A 16,127-nucleotide genomic window follows, 5' to 3' on the forward strand; every position below is an offset into this window, starting at 1 on the left:
AAAACAGCTGCTTCCTCGGCAGGCCGCGGTCCCGGCCGGAGCGCCGGCTCACCGCGCTGCCCCAGGTACGGGCAAGCGTCCCCGAGCCAGCCGGGACACGGAGGGAGCAGCAGAGCAGCACGGCCCCAGGGGGAAAGGGTTTTCCAGGGGGAAAGGGTTTTCTCTTGGCCAAGGTGCCCTCCAGCTCCGCTCCCCAGCTCGGCTGCCAGCAGCGATGCTCCCGGCTCCTCTCCAGCGCTGCGGAGGCAAAGAGCCTGCAAGCGAGGCTCTTTACGGTGAGAAAATAAAGTCTTTCCTAGAGCGATATAAATGAATAACAAAAGGGGAATGGCCACTCAGGCAGCATTAGCACCGAGACAGAGATCCAGAGGCGGCATAGCAAGTGGCCAGACAAGAACAGAAGGATGGAAAACGCCCATTGCTGCTTCCCAGGCCCACAGGGGATGCACCAGCCCTCGCCAACCCGACAGACGGGCACCAGGTCACCACGGAGCCGTCCCAGCACCACCCCACAGCAAACAGCCCCAACTCCAGCCCTGGTCACACCAGCTTTGCAACCCCTGGGGCAGCAAGACCCCCAAAAAGCAAACCCCTCCCTGCACAGGCACCCCTGCGAGCAGCTCTCCTCCCCGCCAGCAGCGCCCAGGGCGGCTCTCGGCGTTATCAGGAGGCAACAGGCACCAACTGAACTCCAGGGACACCAGCGATGCCACCGGCACGGGAGGGTCCCATCCAGCAGCCGCAGGGATGGGAGCACAGGGACGCGCTCCCCCCGCCACACTGCGGCACCTGTGGCACCCAAACTTGCACCCTGGGGGCATAGCATTGCTGCTGCCCCATAAAGCAGAGATCACAGCACCCACTGGGGCACCAGCATCCCTGCCCATGCCCGGTCACCCCACAGCTCCTTGCGGAGCCGAGCTCATCCATCATTTAAAGGCACAAAAGCTGCCAGCAGCGGGAGGTAGAAGACGGCAGCTCCAATTAAGTAGACTCCTGCTGATCAAGAGAAAAAGAGGATAATTCCCCCCACCTCAACACACTAATTTTCCCCTCTTTCATAGCAACTAACATCTTCTGAGGAGAGCTCAGAGGTTAAGAGAAAGACAGTTAATTAATGCTGTAACGGCCAAACCCATAATTACCCCTGAAGGAGCCCACGGGGCACCGATCATCCCCAGCCTGTGCCCAGGCGTGAGGCTCCTTCCCTCCCGCAGCGCTGGCCCTGGGGATGCAGGAGGGACCGTGGAAGATTCTTGCCACCTGCTTGGAGCATCTTCCTCCAGCCCCAGCCCGGGGGGTCACAGACCCGCTCCTGGCCCCTCTCTGCCCCATCACACCAGCACGGGACAGGCTGGGCAGGATCCATCCCCATCATCCAGCAGCGCTCTGGCACATCCCAAACCGTGTCCCCGAGCAGGACAAGGGTCCCTGCAGGCAAAGAGGTGTTTGGGGGTGGCGGTGGGAAAGGACACGGACCCCCTGGACCCAGAGAGCGATGGGCAGCCGGGGGAAGGAGCGTGCAGGCTGCGGGAAGGAGGGAGCGCTGGCAAGGAGCAGAGAGGCCGATGCGGTGCTGCAGACAAACCTGCCCGGAATAATAAACGGCTGCATTACACCTCCGTCCTGGCTGGGGAGAGTGGCCGCCGGCCAGCGACGGGGCCCAGGAGCGCTCGGCACCCCCAGCGTGGGCAGCGAAGCGGCTGCTGGCACGAGGAAAGGGACCCGCTGGGTTTGAGGGTGGGGGAGAGGAGAGCGGGCTGCTCGGGGAGGGACAAGAAGGACAAAATAGAAGAAAAACCAGCTGGACACGTCACATGTGGCACCTTTGGCCAAGCCACGAGCGGTCCTGCTGATGCCAGTTCTGGTCCCTGATCCCTGCGCAGCTCAGCGCACTCTGCCCAAACCCCACAGGGGCACCCCGGCCACCCCGGAGGGTAAGCAGACATGGAACAAGCCCTGACCGAGCTCATAGGTTATTTCACCCACGAAAAAGGTGGAAAACCAAGCTCCTGCCAAACTTCCACCATCCGGAGCAGAAAGCACCATGGCAAAGAGCAGCAACACCCAGCACCATCTGCCCTGCCCAGAACTGCAAACCCAGACGGACAGGATCGGGCCCACTGAGCAAACTTCAGGTTATTTGGATCAAAGTTGATCACCTTTTCCAGGCCTGCCCGGCCGCCCTGGGACAGGCGCTACCCCCACCCCACGCCAGCCCTCCCTTGGGCCATCCAGCCCCTCGGGCAGCACCCACCGGGTCCATCTCGTCTTCTGCTCCGGGCTGGGGTGTTGGAACACACGGCTGCTGTATGTTGCCATGGCAAACTCAGTGTAAAGCTGTCAGGGATGCTGTTTATGTTGCCAAATGGGGAGAAAAAAAAAACCACCAAACCTCAAACCCTGAAATTACCCTCCCTGGCCTGGGTTTCAGATTGTTCTCTGTGGAAACCCGAAGCCGAGCTCGGTCCCCAGCGGAGAGGCGGTGCCGAGCCCGGAGCGCAGCCGCATGGACAGACCAACTCACAGACCGACACTCAGGCTCCAAAAGCCAAAGGAGCCAATTAAAGCAGAACAATGGCCCTGAAGCACCTTTCCCTGTCTGCTCATCCAAAAACGTCCCGGGAGAGACGCTGCAGATCTCTTGGCTCTCCCATGGACCCCGGCACTGCTCAGCACCCACCAGCACTGCTGGGAGCTGCGATGCTCTGATGGGAGAGGGGGCCGAAAAGCCACGGGGGTGTCTGCATCTGCCAGGAAAATCACCATGAGAGCCATTAAGCGCTGCTGCTGGAGCAGGGTGTTTCGGGAGAGGAAGGGACCGGCCACGGTCCCCCACTGGGGCTCCCCTGGGCTGGCACCGTGTCACCCACAGGACGTTACCTCCTCGCTGGTGCCTCTTCCCACCGCGGCATCCACTTCCTTTGCTGCTCCGCGGGGAGGGGACGGCAGCATTTCCCTCCCCAGTGGGAAACCCCAGCGACACGCGCCCCACAGCTGCGGCACCCCAGGGCACTGCACACGGGGACGGGTAAACGCACGAGCCAAAATCCCGGGATGAGAGAAACCTCAATGACTGCAACACCTTCTCATTTTCCTTGGAATGCAGTGGGAGAGGAAGCTCCCAGCCTTCATTTTGCAACACTGTGGGGACTAAACGTGCCCCCCAGGGCACTGCAGCTGGAAATGGAACCAGCCAAACACCCAGGAAGTGCTGGGGCCTCGCACGGCTCAGCAGCAGCAACACCGAGCCAAGAAAAGCGAGTCGCGGTGCACAGCGCGGGGGTGACGCCGCAGCCCGGGATCTGCCGTTCTCACCGCGCAAACACCAACTCCGGTGGAAATTCGCTGCGGGGTCAGCAGGAGCTCAAGGCTTCTCCTACACTGACCCACCGGCTGCCCCGCGGCAGCACCCGGGAACAGCAGCATCTCCTCCTCCCGCATCCCCATGGCGGGACCCGCTGGCCCCATGGCGGCGAGTTCAAATTCCCAAACTCCCACGCGGTGCCGACTCCTCTGCACCCCCTGTCTGCGCGCTGGGACGCCGGAGGTGGGAGGGGGACACACACACACACACAAAAAGCACCCGGTTACCGTAGGCAACGTGTAACGCTGTCACGTGCGGTCCCTGCCGTGGAGTGACACATGTTGTCGGAGGCGCGGGAAGGAGCTGCCGGCCCCAAGGTGTCACCGTCACCAGCTCCTCACCTTCCCCTGCTACTGCAGCATGAATTGCACCAGCCCACGGGCAGCAGAGCCCGTAGTATTTCTCCCACGCGCCTCCGCCGAGGCGCACGCTTCCCCGCTCGCTCGGGTGCCAAGAGCGCGGCAGGACCACACGGCGAGCTCCGCGCACACAGCCACCGCCGGCACCCGCGCCCAGCGCCGCCACGTGCAACGGCACAGGTCAGGGCTCATGTCCCCAAACAAGATGCCACCCCCCAGCCGGGTTTGCACACTCATCCCCATGCAGGGTGCAAAACACACGAACACCGGCGCTGAAGTGACCATGGATGGGGAAGAACACGGGGTGTCATCCCGCACCGAGCTGCGTTACACCCTCACACCATCCTCCTCCTCCTCTCCTGCCTCCCGCTGGGCTGCGGGGACCAAAAGCAAGGATGTCACCAGGGATCAAGGTCATGGGGAAAGCACAAGTGAAAGACAGAGGTGATCTCCTCCACAAGTGCATCTCCCCGCGCAGGCCACTCCGCAGGGAACGCCAGCAGCTGCCATCAGCCGCTAATTACAGCTGCCGCAGCTCCGTTTGTGCGAGTATTTCACCTCCTCTTAACGAAGGTAGGAAAACTGTTGGGTTTTTTTGCATGCCCAAGGCAGCAATTAGCTCCAGCGAAAGGCGGGGAAGAGGCTGGAGGCAGGAGAGCACCGGGCGCGCTGCGGAGGCGTGGAACATTGGGGATGCAGTGAGCTGTGGTGCTGCTCCCCAAAACCCACTGCTCCCCAAAACCTACTGCCCAAGTGGGACACATCCACGTGCCCAAAGCCACCTGCACACCCATGTCAGGGGCTCAGGAATCTGCCCCTGGGGCTTCCCGGTGCCACGGAGCGCCCAGAGGAGTGCACAGAGCGCACAGCCCAGGAATTTCAGGGGGGTGGAGAGGGAAAAAAAGAGGGAGCCTCCAGGCGAGCTGTCAAGGGGAATGTTTCCATCTAAGGCCTTGGTATTTCTCTCCCGGCGCCTGCACTAAATCACCCCAGCTCCTCTCATTATTCTTTTGTGCTTTACAAGGTAGCGCGGCAGCGGAGGAATGCGCGAGCACACAGACAGCGAACGCCAGCAAACGCGACACCTGCAGCCCCCCAGCCTCGGGCACACGGAGCGGCCGGAGCAGCGTCCCGGCGGCGGGAGGGGAGGGCGCGAGGACGGGATTTAAACTGAGGGGACAAAGGGGACAGGCAGGGATGCTCCGGGCAGCTCAGGCGCCCCTGTGGGTGCCCAGCAGACAGGGCAGCCCATGAGCACCTCCCTGGCAATGACAACACGCAGATGGGGAAACTGAGGCAGCACCACGCTTGAGCGCAGCAGCAGGGAGGAGAACCCGGCTCCCACCCTTCTGCACCCTGTCCAGGAAGCGAAGGCACAGCTTGGCTTAAAATAAAGCAAAAACCAGCAAGCAAAGCCCGACCTACAGAGCACGAGGGAGTCTCACAAGCCAAACAAGACCCAGAGAACGAGCAAGCGATCGGCCAGGACACGAGGGTACAGCCGGGATATTTTTAGCAGTCTTACACAGGGACAGGGGATTCCTACCCTGAACATCCCCGGGGGCTTAAAATAGGTCCCGTCACTTCCTCCCAGCAGTGCTGGGAGAAGCATTTGCTGCTTCTGGAGGCCAGGAGGAGAGGCTGAGCCCTCGGGGTGTCACGATGCTGCAAGGGGAGCCCCACAGCACCCCAACACCCATGGAGGCACCGGGGTGAGCGCAGCACCAACCTCCTCTGCCAAAGCACCACGATGAGCGGCTTCCTCCTGCCCCGCTTTGGTGGGGAGGAAGAGAAAAAAAACCCAAAACAGCAGCAATAATAATAATTTAAAAGTCCCCCTCTCATTTGCAGCGAGGGAAACTGAGGCAGGGGACGGCGAGTCTGAGACCACAGGGAAAGCTGGTGGGTTGCCCAGCCTTTCCTTTAAAAATCCAAGCAGAAAGGGGATTTTGCAGGTGAAGATGAAGCAACCAGTGGGGGCCATGAGCCCCCTGCCCGCCCCAAAGGGTTAAACAAAATAAAGCCAGCAAAAAGCGCGTCTGCGATAGGAAAAACACAGGCGCTCCCAGGGAGAGCGCGCCGGCTGCTCGCCGCTTCCCTTCCCGACATGCCCCGCTCCTGGGAAAGTGTAGGCTGTTTTCCATATATAACTGCAAACTGTTCCATGCAGTAAGAAGTCTAATTAAAGGGAGGGAGGGAGAGCGGGAGAGACGCAGAGGACCGAAAGGCAATATTTATACGAGGGAAGAAAGCTTGCATCCCGGGCACCAAATTAGACCCTTGCAGAGCAAAGCCCGTGATATCATCGGGAGATCAAATCTGGGCAAAGCAGCAGCTTTGCAGAAGAGGCAGATCAGAGCCTGGAAAATATGTCCCAATAAATAAGAGGAGAGAGCCAGATGGGCCAGGAGAGCACGGTGAGGGGCCGGGGAAGGAAGAGCTGATCCCAGCCAGTGGTGGGACAAGGCAGAGTGTCACAGGATGGTCTTGGGGTCCCTGTCCCCCACATCCTGCAGCCGGAGCCCTGGCCCAGGGCAGGGGGAGTCACGTCACACTGGGCGGGGAAAATATGGGGAAAACACGCACCTGATCTGCTCTTCAAAGCTTCTTTGTTAGAGCTGCACTTCCCACAAGCGCCAGCCACAGCCCCAAGGTAACCCACAGCCAGCTAACGCACTCCCGGCTTCATTATGTCCTCTGCCTGCACTAGGTGTTGATGCATTTTAAAACCGTTAACGTGCTTTAATTAAGTGCTGATATATTTAAAAGTCGCCCTACCTATGCTGAGCCCTTGTGGAGAGGCTGGCTCAGCGCCCGGCCGCAGGGTTTGCTGCATCGCTCGGTGCCGATGGCACTGGCACCAACGTCCCCACAGGCACCGTGTGCGCCGCTCCCAGCGGGAGCTGGGGACCGTCCCCTCCAGTCCCCAAAACCGGACCTGAGACATGGCCATGCCGCCGACTCCACAATCCAGCCAAGGGTCCAAAGCTTGGGTTGAGTCCATGCAAAGACACTGCAGAGCGGGGACCACACGCAATGGGGAGCAGAGGTGATGGGGAGCAGAGGCGATGGGGAGCAGAGGACCCCACTGCGTGTTGGGGCTCATACCACCCAGCACCCCCACCCCAGTGAGCAAAATCTCACAGCAAAATCACCCCAGCCCCCAAAATCTCCACCCAGCCTCCAAGCAAGAGGAAGAAATCAGCCCCGCGTGGCACAGCGGAGCCCGGCACGGCCCCGGGGTCACCCGAGGTGACAGCCGGACACCAGCCACTTTGTCCTGGCTGCACCCAGAGGCGCAGGAGCCGTGGGCGGCTTTGGAACAGTCCCTGCCTATCACCGGCATTTATACAGGTGGGTATCTAAGCACCACCGCTAATCTGGGGATAATAGCAGCTTTAGCAGCGATAGGGCAGAGATTACTGCCGCAATCCGGGTGTTAGGGGCGTTTTGTTGGCATAAGCAGCGCAGCAGGCAGGCAAACAGAGCGAGGCGATCTGCAGGGAGCAATGCGAGCGGCCGGCGACGCGACCCGGCTCCCATCGGCTCCCCAGTGTCACTGGGCTGGTGCTGGGGATGCGGGGACAGACGTGCTGGGAACGCTCACCACCCAGCTGGGAAAATGCAAAACCCAGCCGGTGCCCGGGGTTCTGTGTGGGCAGGATTCCCCCCCGCCCCCTGCCCCGAGCGTCCTACCCAGGGCGGTTCAGCAGCTCTAATCCCCTCCGCTCCCAAGGCTCGGGCTCCTCTGCCCCCACATTTTCCCGGCTGGTCCTTCACCATCCTCTCCATCAGCCTTTCCACCATCCTCTGAGCCCAGGCAAGCTCAGGGCAGGTGTTCTTTGCTCTCTGCATAACAAGGACAGTGGGAATGCAAAAAGCAAGTCTCATCACTTGATTCGTGGTCCCCCAGCACCACTCGGACTTGCTCTGCCCCCCACACCCAGTGTACTGGAGGCTGAGATTCAGGGAGCCCCCACCCTCCCTGCCTGCTTTTCTGGGTCCCTTCTTAGCGATTCTTTCCCCAAATGGATCACCTCGAGCGGGGATGGAGCACAGCAAGGCCTCGGGCTGAGAAACAGCGCGGGCAGCTGCGTCCGGGGGAGCGGGAGGAGGAAGGGAGGATCCCTCATTGTCCTTTCCAAAGGGAAAAGGGACAGTCCCCTGAATGGAAGCGCCAGGCAAGGCAGGAAACACCTCCAGGCTCCATCTGCTCGCGGAGAGCAGAGGACACCTGCACGCAGCACAAGTTCCCCCCGTGCTGCACAAAGCACCGTCTGCAACATCTTGCAAGGATTTGATGCATTTCACGTTCAACTGCAGGAGCGAGAGGTTTCCCCGGCTGCTGCCCTGCAGAGAAACACCCCGGTGCTGCGGGGAGGGAGAGGAGGAGGAGGAGGAGGAAGGGCTGTTCCTGCAGCCAGTGCTGGGTAACAGCGCTGTGGGACACCCAAACTGATGCCCAGCGAAGTGCAACCAGGCGCACAGAAGGCGAGTGTGTCCACAGATGGCGGGCATGGATGGGGAGAGATGGAAAGAGTGGGAAACACCACCAAGAAGGGAAGCAAAGAGATGAAAGGCAGCGGGTCGGGAGGTAGCACAAGGGAATTTAGCGGCGGACAGAGCTGGAGCACGTTGCTGAAGGGTTTTGGCTCACCAGAGCCTGGCCCATGGTTGCACCCAAGGGACCAGCTGCACCCAGCCCTTGAGCATGTGCTGGGTACCAGCGCAGCCACCTCTCCACCACCCTCAGGCAAGTCTCCCCAAAACAGGCACCTCCAGAGCAAATCTCAACCCCCCAGCCCACAGATCCAGCCTCATCCTCCATCAGGCAAAACAGCCGTCTCCTCCGGGAGCCACAGCCGGCTCCATTTGGCACCCAGCACATGCCAAATAATTCAAGCTGCCCCTGGGAAGAGCAGCCTGTGGATTGAATGCCCCGCCGGGCAGACACGCATTTGCATGGCAGATCCCTGGGGATGCGGGAGCAGGGAGCGGGATGAGGTTCTGCTGGTTTCTCCCCCATGGGGAGGTGAAGCAAGTCTTGGCTGCTTCGCTTTCTCCTTCCCCCAGGAGATGTCCTGCTCGCTCGGGAAACACCCCCAGGTGCCCGGCGGCGCTCGGGGAGGAAACGCTGCCCAAACAGTCAGCTGGTTTGGTCCTTCCCTTCGCTTTTTTGGACAGTCCATTTGGGGTCAGCGTATAGAGCAATTCGTCACTTGGGAAATAACACCACTTCAGGCCTCCTCCCTCAAATAAACCTCAAAAGACATCATTTAGGCAAGCTTAATTTGGACAACTAAAAATAGCCGGCACAAGTCACACTGGAAAACACAGGCTGTGGAGCTTTGCGCTTTCGTAGCTCACACTGGGACACGGGGGTTTCTGGCTATGAGAAGGGTCCCCCCAGCTCTGCAGATGTGCCCCAGTGGTGAGCACAGCCCTGCTCCCGTGGGATAAGGGCTGGGGACAGCGGGACCCACTGGGGACCCAGCCCTGGGGCCACCAGCACCCTGCGCAGCTGCTCCCACTGAAGTTTTGGGTCCCCGCGCTTTCCCAACCAGGATGATGTGACTCACGGCCACATCTGCACCGGGACACCCAGGGAAGATTGGCCGCACTCTTCCATCACCAGCCTGGCACGACCGGCTGCCAGCATCACCAAACAGCCCCGGCACAGCCACAAATCCAGCCTGTCCCCATTTCCCTGCAAACTCCCTCCTCGCACCAGCCTCCCTGCTCCAGAGGCAGGAGTAATATTTAACTTGGGTTCACGCTGGAGCACGAGCTCCCTCCCCGCCTGGGTCACCCCCAGGCTGTCTCCACAGCAAGGGCCGTGCCGGGGCCGTGCTACCGGCACAGCCACGTGCCCGCGGCAGAGCCCAGCACCGGCACAAAGCCCCTGCAGAGTGGGCAGCACCGGGACGCTCAGCACCGCCGGAGCTGCAGCGATACGGCACGGCACGGGTCCGTACACAGCCGAGGCGGCTCTCCCGGCACACACACAGGTGTCACGCTCAGCTGGGAGCCCCACGTAGCACATGAGACACCCTGCCCTGAATTTCACAGCCAGCAGATTGTGCCCAGAGCCATCATGTCCCCGGGACACAGCCCGGTGCAGAACCAACGCCAGAGCGCGAGCGTCAGCCCCTGCACAGAGGGGATGAGACGGGACGATGCTCGAGGGATGAGCCACCTTCTCACTCGCCCTCGTGTCCCTCAGCTGCCTGCAAGATGCCACAAGCAAGACAGCAGCTTTCCCAACACCCGTTAAAAACCATCCATGCTGCCCGAGACCTGCCCGCAGCAGCCAAGTGCCCAAACCACCCGGGGTCACTTTTAAGTAGCAGTTGAGATGGTGGGAAGGGAGATGAAGAGCTGGAGAACCGCAACACTGTGCTACAAAGGCTCCGGGGGCTGGAGCAGAGAGAGACGAAGCGTCAGCATTTCCAAGCTGGCAAAAAGGGCAAGAAAAGCCGAGGGCACACCGGGGGGCTGGCCAGGGCCATCAGCACCCCCCGGGCAAGCGAGAGGTGGCGAAGGGACAGTAAAGCTCCGGCTGCTGCAGCAGGGTCCTTAATTAGCATCTCGGGAAACCGTCTTGAAAATCAGACACCTTCTGTCCGAAATCTGAGCCCAGACCTGAAAATCCGATCACTGGATCTGATGCTCAAAGAGCAAAGGTCGCTCCAAGCCCCAGGCGAGCCCTGCAACCCTGGAGCCGAGCTCCCCCGCCATCCCATCCCCTCCGCCTTCGCCCCCTGCCCACCCCCGGCCCCGGTGGGAGCAGAGGCAGCACCCCGAGGGCTGGCGGCTTATTTTTAGCTGGGGGAAGGCAGGAGTCCGCGAGCAGCCCTTGGCTCGCCGCTTTTACCACTGCAGCAAATGCCTCGGGCCTCAGCCCACCCCACCACTCCCCAGACTCCACACTCAGCCCCCGCCTGGCATCACCAATCCCTTCCCCGACACGAACCCTTCCTCTCCCTGGGGAGGAAGAGGAGGATGCCGGGACCAGCCCAGGAGCTGGCGGCTGCCACGGCCCCACGGCAGAAGGATCTGGCTTATTTACGGCTCCTTAACGGATGGCGGTGAGTTCGGCAGGGCTGACCTTTTGAGGAGACAAAGAGGAGATGCCAGCGGCTGTGGAGCAGTGGCGGATCGGCAGCGCGGAGCCCTCGCCGGGATGGAGCGGAGGCCGGGGAGCGGCTGGGGCCGCGGGGAGCGGAGCGAGCCGGGATCCCAGCCTGGGAAAAGGAGGGATCGGATTCCTCCCTCCCCGGCCCCGCCGGACAAACTCTTCCGGGTAGGGACTCCTACGCGCCGCGCTGCCCAGGCACAGCAGCCGCTCGCTGCTGCCCGCACGCCCTGGGAAAACACATGGGTAGCGCGTAAAATAAAACCAAGAAAAGGGGGGGATGGAGCCTTGCCCCCCAGCAGCAGCACTGGGCTCCTCGAGCTGTCGGCACCTCGGCTCAGCCCAGCTGCCGACTCATCCCTGCCATGGAAGCGTAGAAGCAAAAGTTTCCCCGTCAGCATAAAACACGGACAACCGGCCAAAGCTTTGACTTGGCTCCTGCCGCCCTGGCAAGGAGTCCCCGTCCTGGGGACCTGCCATGTCCCGGCTCGGGTGCCCGCCATGGGCGGGGGTGCGGGGGACTGTCCCACTCCCTGTGTCAGGGGACCGGCGTGTCCCCGCAGGCTCACCGTGGACCCTCGTGCCGTGGGTAGGGAAGGGTTTGCTGAGCCCCGGAGCTCTCCCGAGCCAGCCCTTGGCACTGCCCGGCAGGATGATCCTTCCCGTGCCCAAAGCGATCAAACCGCAGCATTCTGGCTGAGGACACCATGCGGAGCTGGTGGCACAGCTGCATGGTGCCCCCTCCCCAGCCCAGCTCCCCCCACTCCATACAGCATTTAGGATGGGATGGCACAGTGCAGAAGGACAGATGTCCCCGCGAGCCAGCGCAGGAGCGCTTGCCATCCCACCCCACGCCTGCGCTGGGGTCCTGATGTCCCTCTCCATCTGCCAGGGCTGTGGTGACACGGCCACGCATCCCAGAGCGGTGCCAGCCCCTTGATTTGCTGGCAAGGTGCTGTGGGCAGAGGGACGATGCTCCCGGCCAGGACCCCGTGCCCCCGATTCCCAACCCCCCAGGGCCACGTCGCTGTGCATCAGCTTGTCCTGGGTAAATCCGAGACGCCTCCCAGAAGCTCACAAATGCAGGAGGACACCCAACTCATCTGTTACTCACAGAGAGCTCTCAGAGGATCTAAGTTGCTTAATTAGTGCTTTAAAAGAGTCACCATCCAGGTGGGTGACACACCAGAGGGTTGTCATGTGCTCCACATGTCTCAGGCATTCGCTTTCTTCCTTTCTCTATCCAGGGTTAGCTGCTTTTTTTTTTTTTTCCTTTTTCTAATGAACAAATAGAGGGGCAGGTTTTATAAGTCCACAGAAACTCTATTATCCCTCTGCATTAAAGCCAAAAGCAACTAATTAAAACATCAAAGTCAGTGTTTCATTAGTTCGGGCTCAGAAAGCGCTGGCAGGTGGTAGCAGGGAACGGGGCTCCCACAGCCTGATGCACCAAGGGACCCCAGGGCTGGACCTGCACCCCGAAACACCATCCCCATCCCAGTGCCGCTGGCAAACCCAGCGGAGAGCTCTGGGCAGAGAGGGGCATGGTGCTGTCACCTTGTCACCTGCCTGTCCCTCTCCTCAGCCGCTCACTGCTCATCACAGGCACTGATCTTGAGAGGAGGAGGCTGGAGACAGATGGACCAGCCTCCCACCATCAACGCCACTTCCCCAGCCAGGAGCATCGCTCTCCTCAGCACCACAGGACGGGTCCTTGTCCCCTCCCAGGCACAGCACAAGGTGGAGAGGGACAGGTTCAAATTCCCAGCTCACCCACACCGATTTACTTCCTCCTTCGCACACCACATCTCCACCTGTCCGACAGAAACAACATTGCTGAAACCATGCACCCTGAGCAGGAGGGCTCCAGGGAGCCAACAGGCATCGCGCAGCATCCCTCCCCCTGCCTGGACCCGCTCCCAGGAGTCCAGAGCCAGACACGGGCGGTGGGGAGCACCGAGGAGCTGGGGAGCACCGAGGAGCTGGGGAGCACCACAGAGGTGCTGCACTGCAGCAGCCGCCTCCCCACCGAAGGATCTGCATCCCATTGCCACGGTCACACCGAGCATCACCGCATTCCTCCCCTGGGCTCCCACCACGAGCCTGGTCCCTGGCACAGCTGCACCCCAGCAGAGCGGGGCTCCCTCCCCACGCTCGCCGGGGGTTTAACCCAGGTTTTCCTCCATCTCCCGGAGAGCAGTGGTGATTTGCCAAGCGCGGCGCAGCCATCCCCGGCAGGGAGGGGCCCTGGGCAAGGAGGAACTCGAGCAGCTGCCGGTCCTTCCCGGGGGAGCAGCAGCGAACAGCATCGGCAGCGAGTCCCTGCTGCAGAGCTCAGCACCGGGCACCCCGCATCCCCAAAACCCCCGGGCCCCTTCCAGCGCTGCTGCAACAGGCGTGTGCAGACACTGCGGGCAAACTCCACTCGTGGCCTAGCAGGGAATTAATTAAAAAAAAAAAAAAAAAGAAAGAAAAAGGAAAAACAACAAGCCAAAGGAACCCGCAGCCCCTGCGAGGCGCAGGCAGGGAAGGAGCAGACTCATCTCCCAGCGCAGGCAGCTGGGGCAGGCCTTGGGGGAGAGGGGGAACTCCAGGCACAGCTCCACCCCAGCTCTTTCTGCTGCAAAACAATAGCAGAGAGGAGCAGCAGTCCCTCCCTGCTCTTACTCACCCTGCCCAAGGACCTGTGCCACAGCTCACCCCTCCCTGCCCGGTCCCCGGGGGGCTCCAGCGGGCAGGTCCCAGCTCCCGGGGCGCAAGGTGACGCTCCAGCCGCAGCACACGCCAACAGCCAGAGATCTCCGCACGCAGAGCGCGCCAGAGCCGGACCCACGGCAGGGAATTCCCTCCGTCATCATCTCAACCGAAAAAAACACCACCGCCCAACACCACCCTTTGCCCTCTCAAGCCTCTACCTGCAGCGCTTGCACCACCTCCCCTCCCGCGGGGAGGGCGCCGAGGCTTCGCAGAGGTCCCGCGTGTCCCCTCCCTCGGCAGCACCCGCGGCCCCGCTGGCGAGGGTGGGACAGACCTGCACCCCAAGGGGTGTGGGGGTACGGGGAAGCTCTACCGCGCTGCCCTGGGCACTGCCCAGCTCTGCTGGCACCATTGTCCTGGCAAAGGCACCTCCTGTGCAGCACCCGCCTTGGCACAGGGCAGAAAACCCACATATCTGAGTCAACCACTGCCAACAGGCTTTGGGGGATCAAAGGGCACGCAGGTTTTGGGAGGCTCTGAGACCACCCAGCTCCCTCTGTTCACCCTGGCAGAGCACCCGCTACCTGGGGCTGGGGGGCACCTGCAGCCGGCCCTGACCCCACGCCATCCCCAGGGATGGGGGGAGTTCTTGGGGGTGACCGAGGGGACAGCTCGCGGGACACCCAGCTGGGAAGGGAACCCCATGCCACTGCGGGGTGGGGCTGGTGGAGCGCGGGGGCGTCAGCTTCTCTTCGCTCATGATTAAATAATTTAGGTGCGTTTCGGTGCTCAAGGAAGCGAAAGATTGAGGGCACTGTCTGGAGCCAGGCAGAGCAGGCAGCCGGCGCAGAGCCTGCCCGCCGGAGCAGCCGACAGCACAGGCGTGCCCGTTTGAGGTGGGGGTGCAGAATGGTGCCCCCCAGCCCCAGGACAGCTCTGGGCACCCCAGCTCTGAGCACTCACCTCAGCCCAGCCCGCTGCCGCCTGTCCTGGCCGGGCGGCCTGTCCACGGGCACAAACAGGCTGCACTGGTTTGAGATTTGCAATCCAAACCCCCACCCAACCTCAGGTCTCCAGAGATAAGAGCACAATAACCTATTGTCCCTCCTCGGCTCCCTCCCCACTCAAGAGCTCCGGCAGAGCAGGGAGGGACCACCCAGCCCCACACAACCCCCCAGTGCCAGGGGCTCCCCCAGAACCCCCGAGGGGCACGATCCCGGCTGTGTCCCCCCAGGACGGATGCCGGGAGGCTGCAGCCCGTGGCACGGGCAGCGCTGGGATGCGGGCAGAGCACTGGAGGCAGGAGGCGGAAGAGGCTCTGCCTGCTGCCCATGTGGGCCACAACCTCTCCGCTTTGCTTCTTTTTTACCTTCTTTTAATTTTTCCATTCCTCCCGTGGGTTTGATCAGACCAAACGCTGCAGGCTGGAGGGGTCGTGCCTGGCCCTGGCGTGGGCAAACACCCAGCAGCCCCCCTCGACTCGCTCCTCTCTGCCATCCCGCCCCTCCCGTGTCCGGATCGGGCCCCACGCACACCCCGCCCGGGTTCACCCCACTCCGGGCAGGGACCAGCACCCTTCGCTGCCCCACATGTGGGCACAGCCACCCCCGCAGCACCTTCCCCCGCTCTGTCCTTGGGGCTGCCGCAAAGCGCTCCCCCCTCCCCGCCCTTCCCTCCAGTGCCAAGCTGCAGCGTGGCCTGGGATGGATGGTGGCATCACCCAGACGGTGGTCGCATCATTGCCCACCCCCCCATTTACCCCCCCTTTGCATGGCCACAACACGCTGCCCTCTAAAAACACGCGCGACAGGGAGCCCCACGCCCCCCCCAATCAAGGGCAGGCAACAAGTTGCATGATACAACCGGAGTGCGTTCCCACCCACCCCCAGAAACCGGGGGCCTCGCAGACACCCCCACCCGCACAAAAGGACCGTGGGGCAACCAACCCACCCGGGAAACCGCCCCTCCCAATCCCACCTGCTGCACCCCAGCGCACAAAACGTTACATACTGGGAGAGACTGGAGTGGGTGAAAATACCGCCCCACCCGCGGCGGGTGCTTAAACCCCCGGCCCCACCCGCGGCGGGTGGGGCCGTGCGATCGCTGCTTTGCCCAAACAGCCGTTAATCACCCACGGGACCCTCACCCCACACTCACCGGCAAAGCCCCCACGGCGCCCGGCTGGCGGCGAAGCCCCCTCGGCTGGCCATGGGGTGATGGGGGGGGGGGCGGCGGAGGAGCGGTCCCGGAGCTAGCGGGAGAAAATGCTTGTCATGGCAACCCGTGCCGAGCCGAGCCTTGCAGAGCCCGGCCGAGGAAGGCTCGTCCCAGCCCGCCGGGGGAGGGGCTCTCTTAAGGTGGCGGGCCCGCCCCGTCGGCTGCTTAAGGGGGACGGGAGGGAACGGGCGGGGTCCGCACCCCCCAACCGGGCAGAATTGTGGGTGCACCGCGGGGACTCCCGGGCAGAACCGTGTGTGCAACATGGGGACCCCCATGGCAGTACGGTGCATGCACCCCCAGATAGTCTGGGGACACCCCCCCGGGCAGGGTGGTGTATGCACCCCCAAGC

At 62.3% G+C, this 16,127-nt stretch overlaps 1 protein-coding gene across 7 annotated transcripts in view; it reads right to left on the reverse strand.

Annotated features, from left to right (window-relative positions):
• Window positions 1–15,887, reverse strand: part of ATP2B4 (ATPase plasma membrane Ca2+ transporting 4) — a 38,408-nt gene extending 22,521 nt beyond the window's left edge. For 5 of the 7 annotated variants that reach the window (XM_065038978.1, XM_065038980.1, XM_065038975.1 and 2 more), the window contains exon 1: window positions 15,716–15,887. The gene's annotated coding sequence lies outside the window, so the exon portion shown is untranslated. Of the gene's footprint in view, window positions 1–2,257; window positions 2,332–10,834; window positions 10,936–15,715 lie in introns of those variants that run through there. The other 2 variants (XM_065038976.1, XM_065038977.1) reach the window with 2 other exon arrangements.
• Window positions 15,888–16,127: the final 240 nt, after the last annotated feature.

The sequence above is a fragment of the Columba livia genome, chromosome 22, assembly GCF_036013475.1.
Source record: "Columba livia isolate bColLiv1 breed racing homer chromosome 22, bColLiv1.pat.W.v2, whole genome shotgun sequence".
Classification (NCBI taxonomy): Eukaryota; Metazoa; Chordata; class Aves; order Columbiformes; family Columbidae; genus Columba; species Columba livia.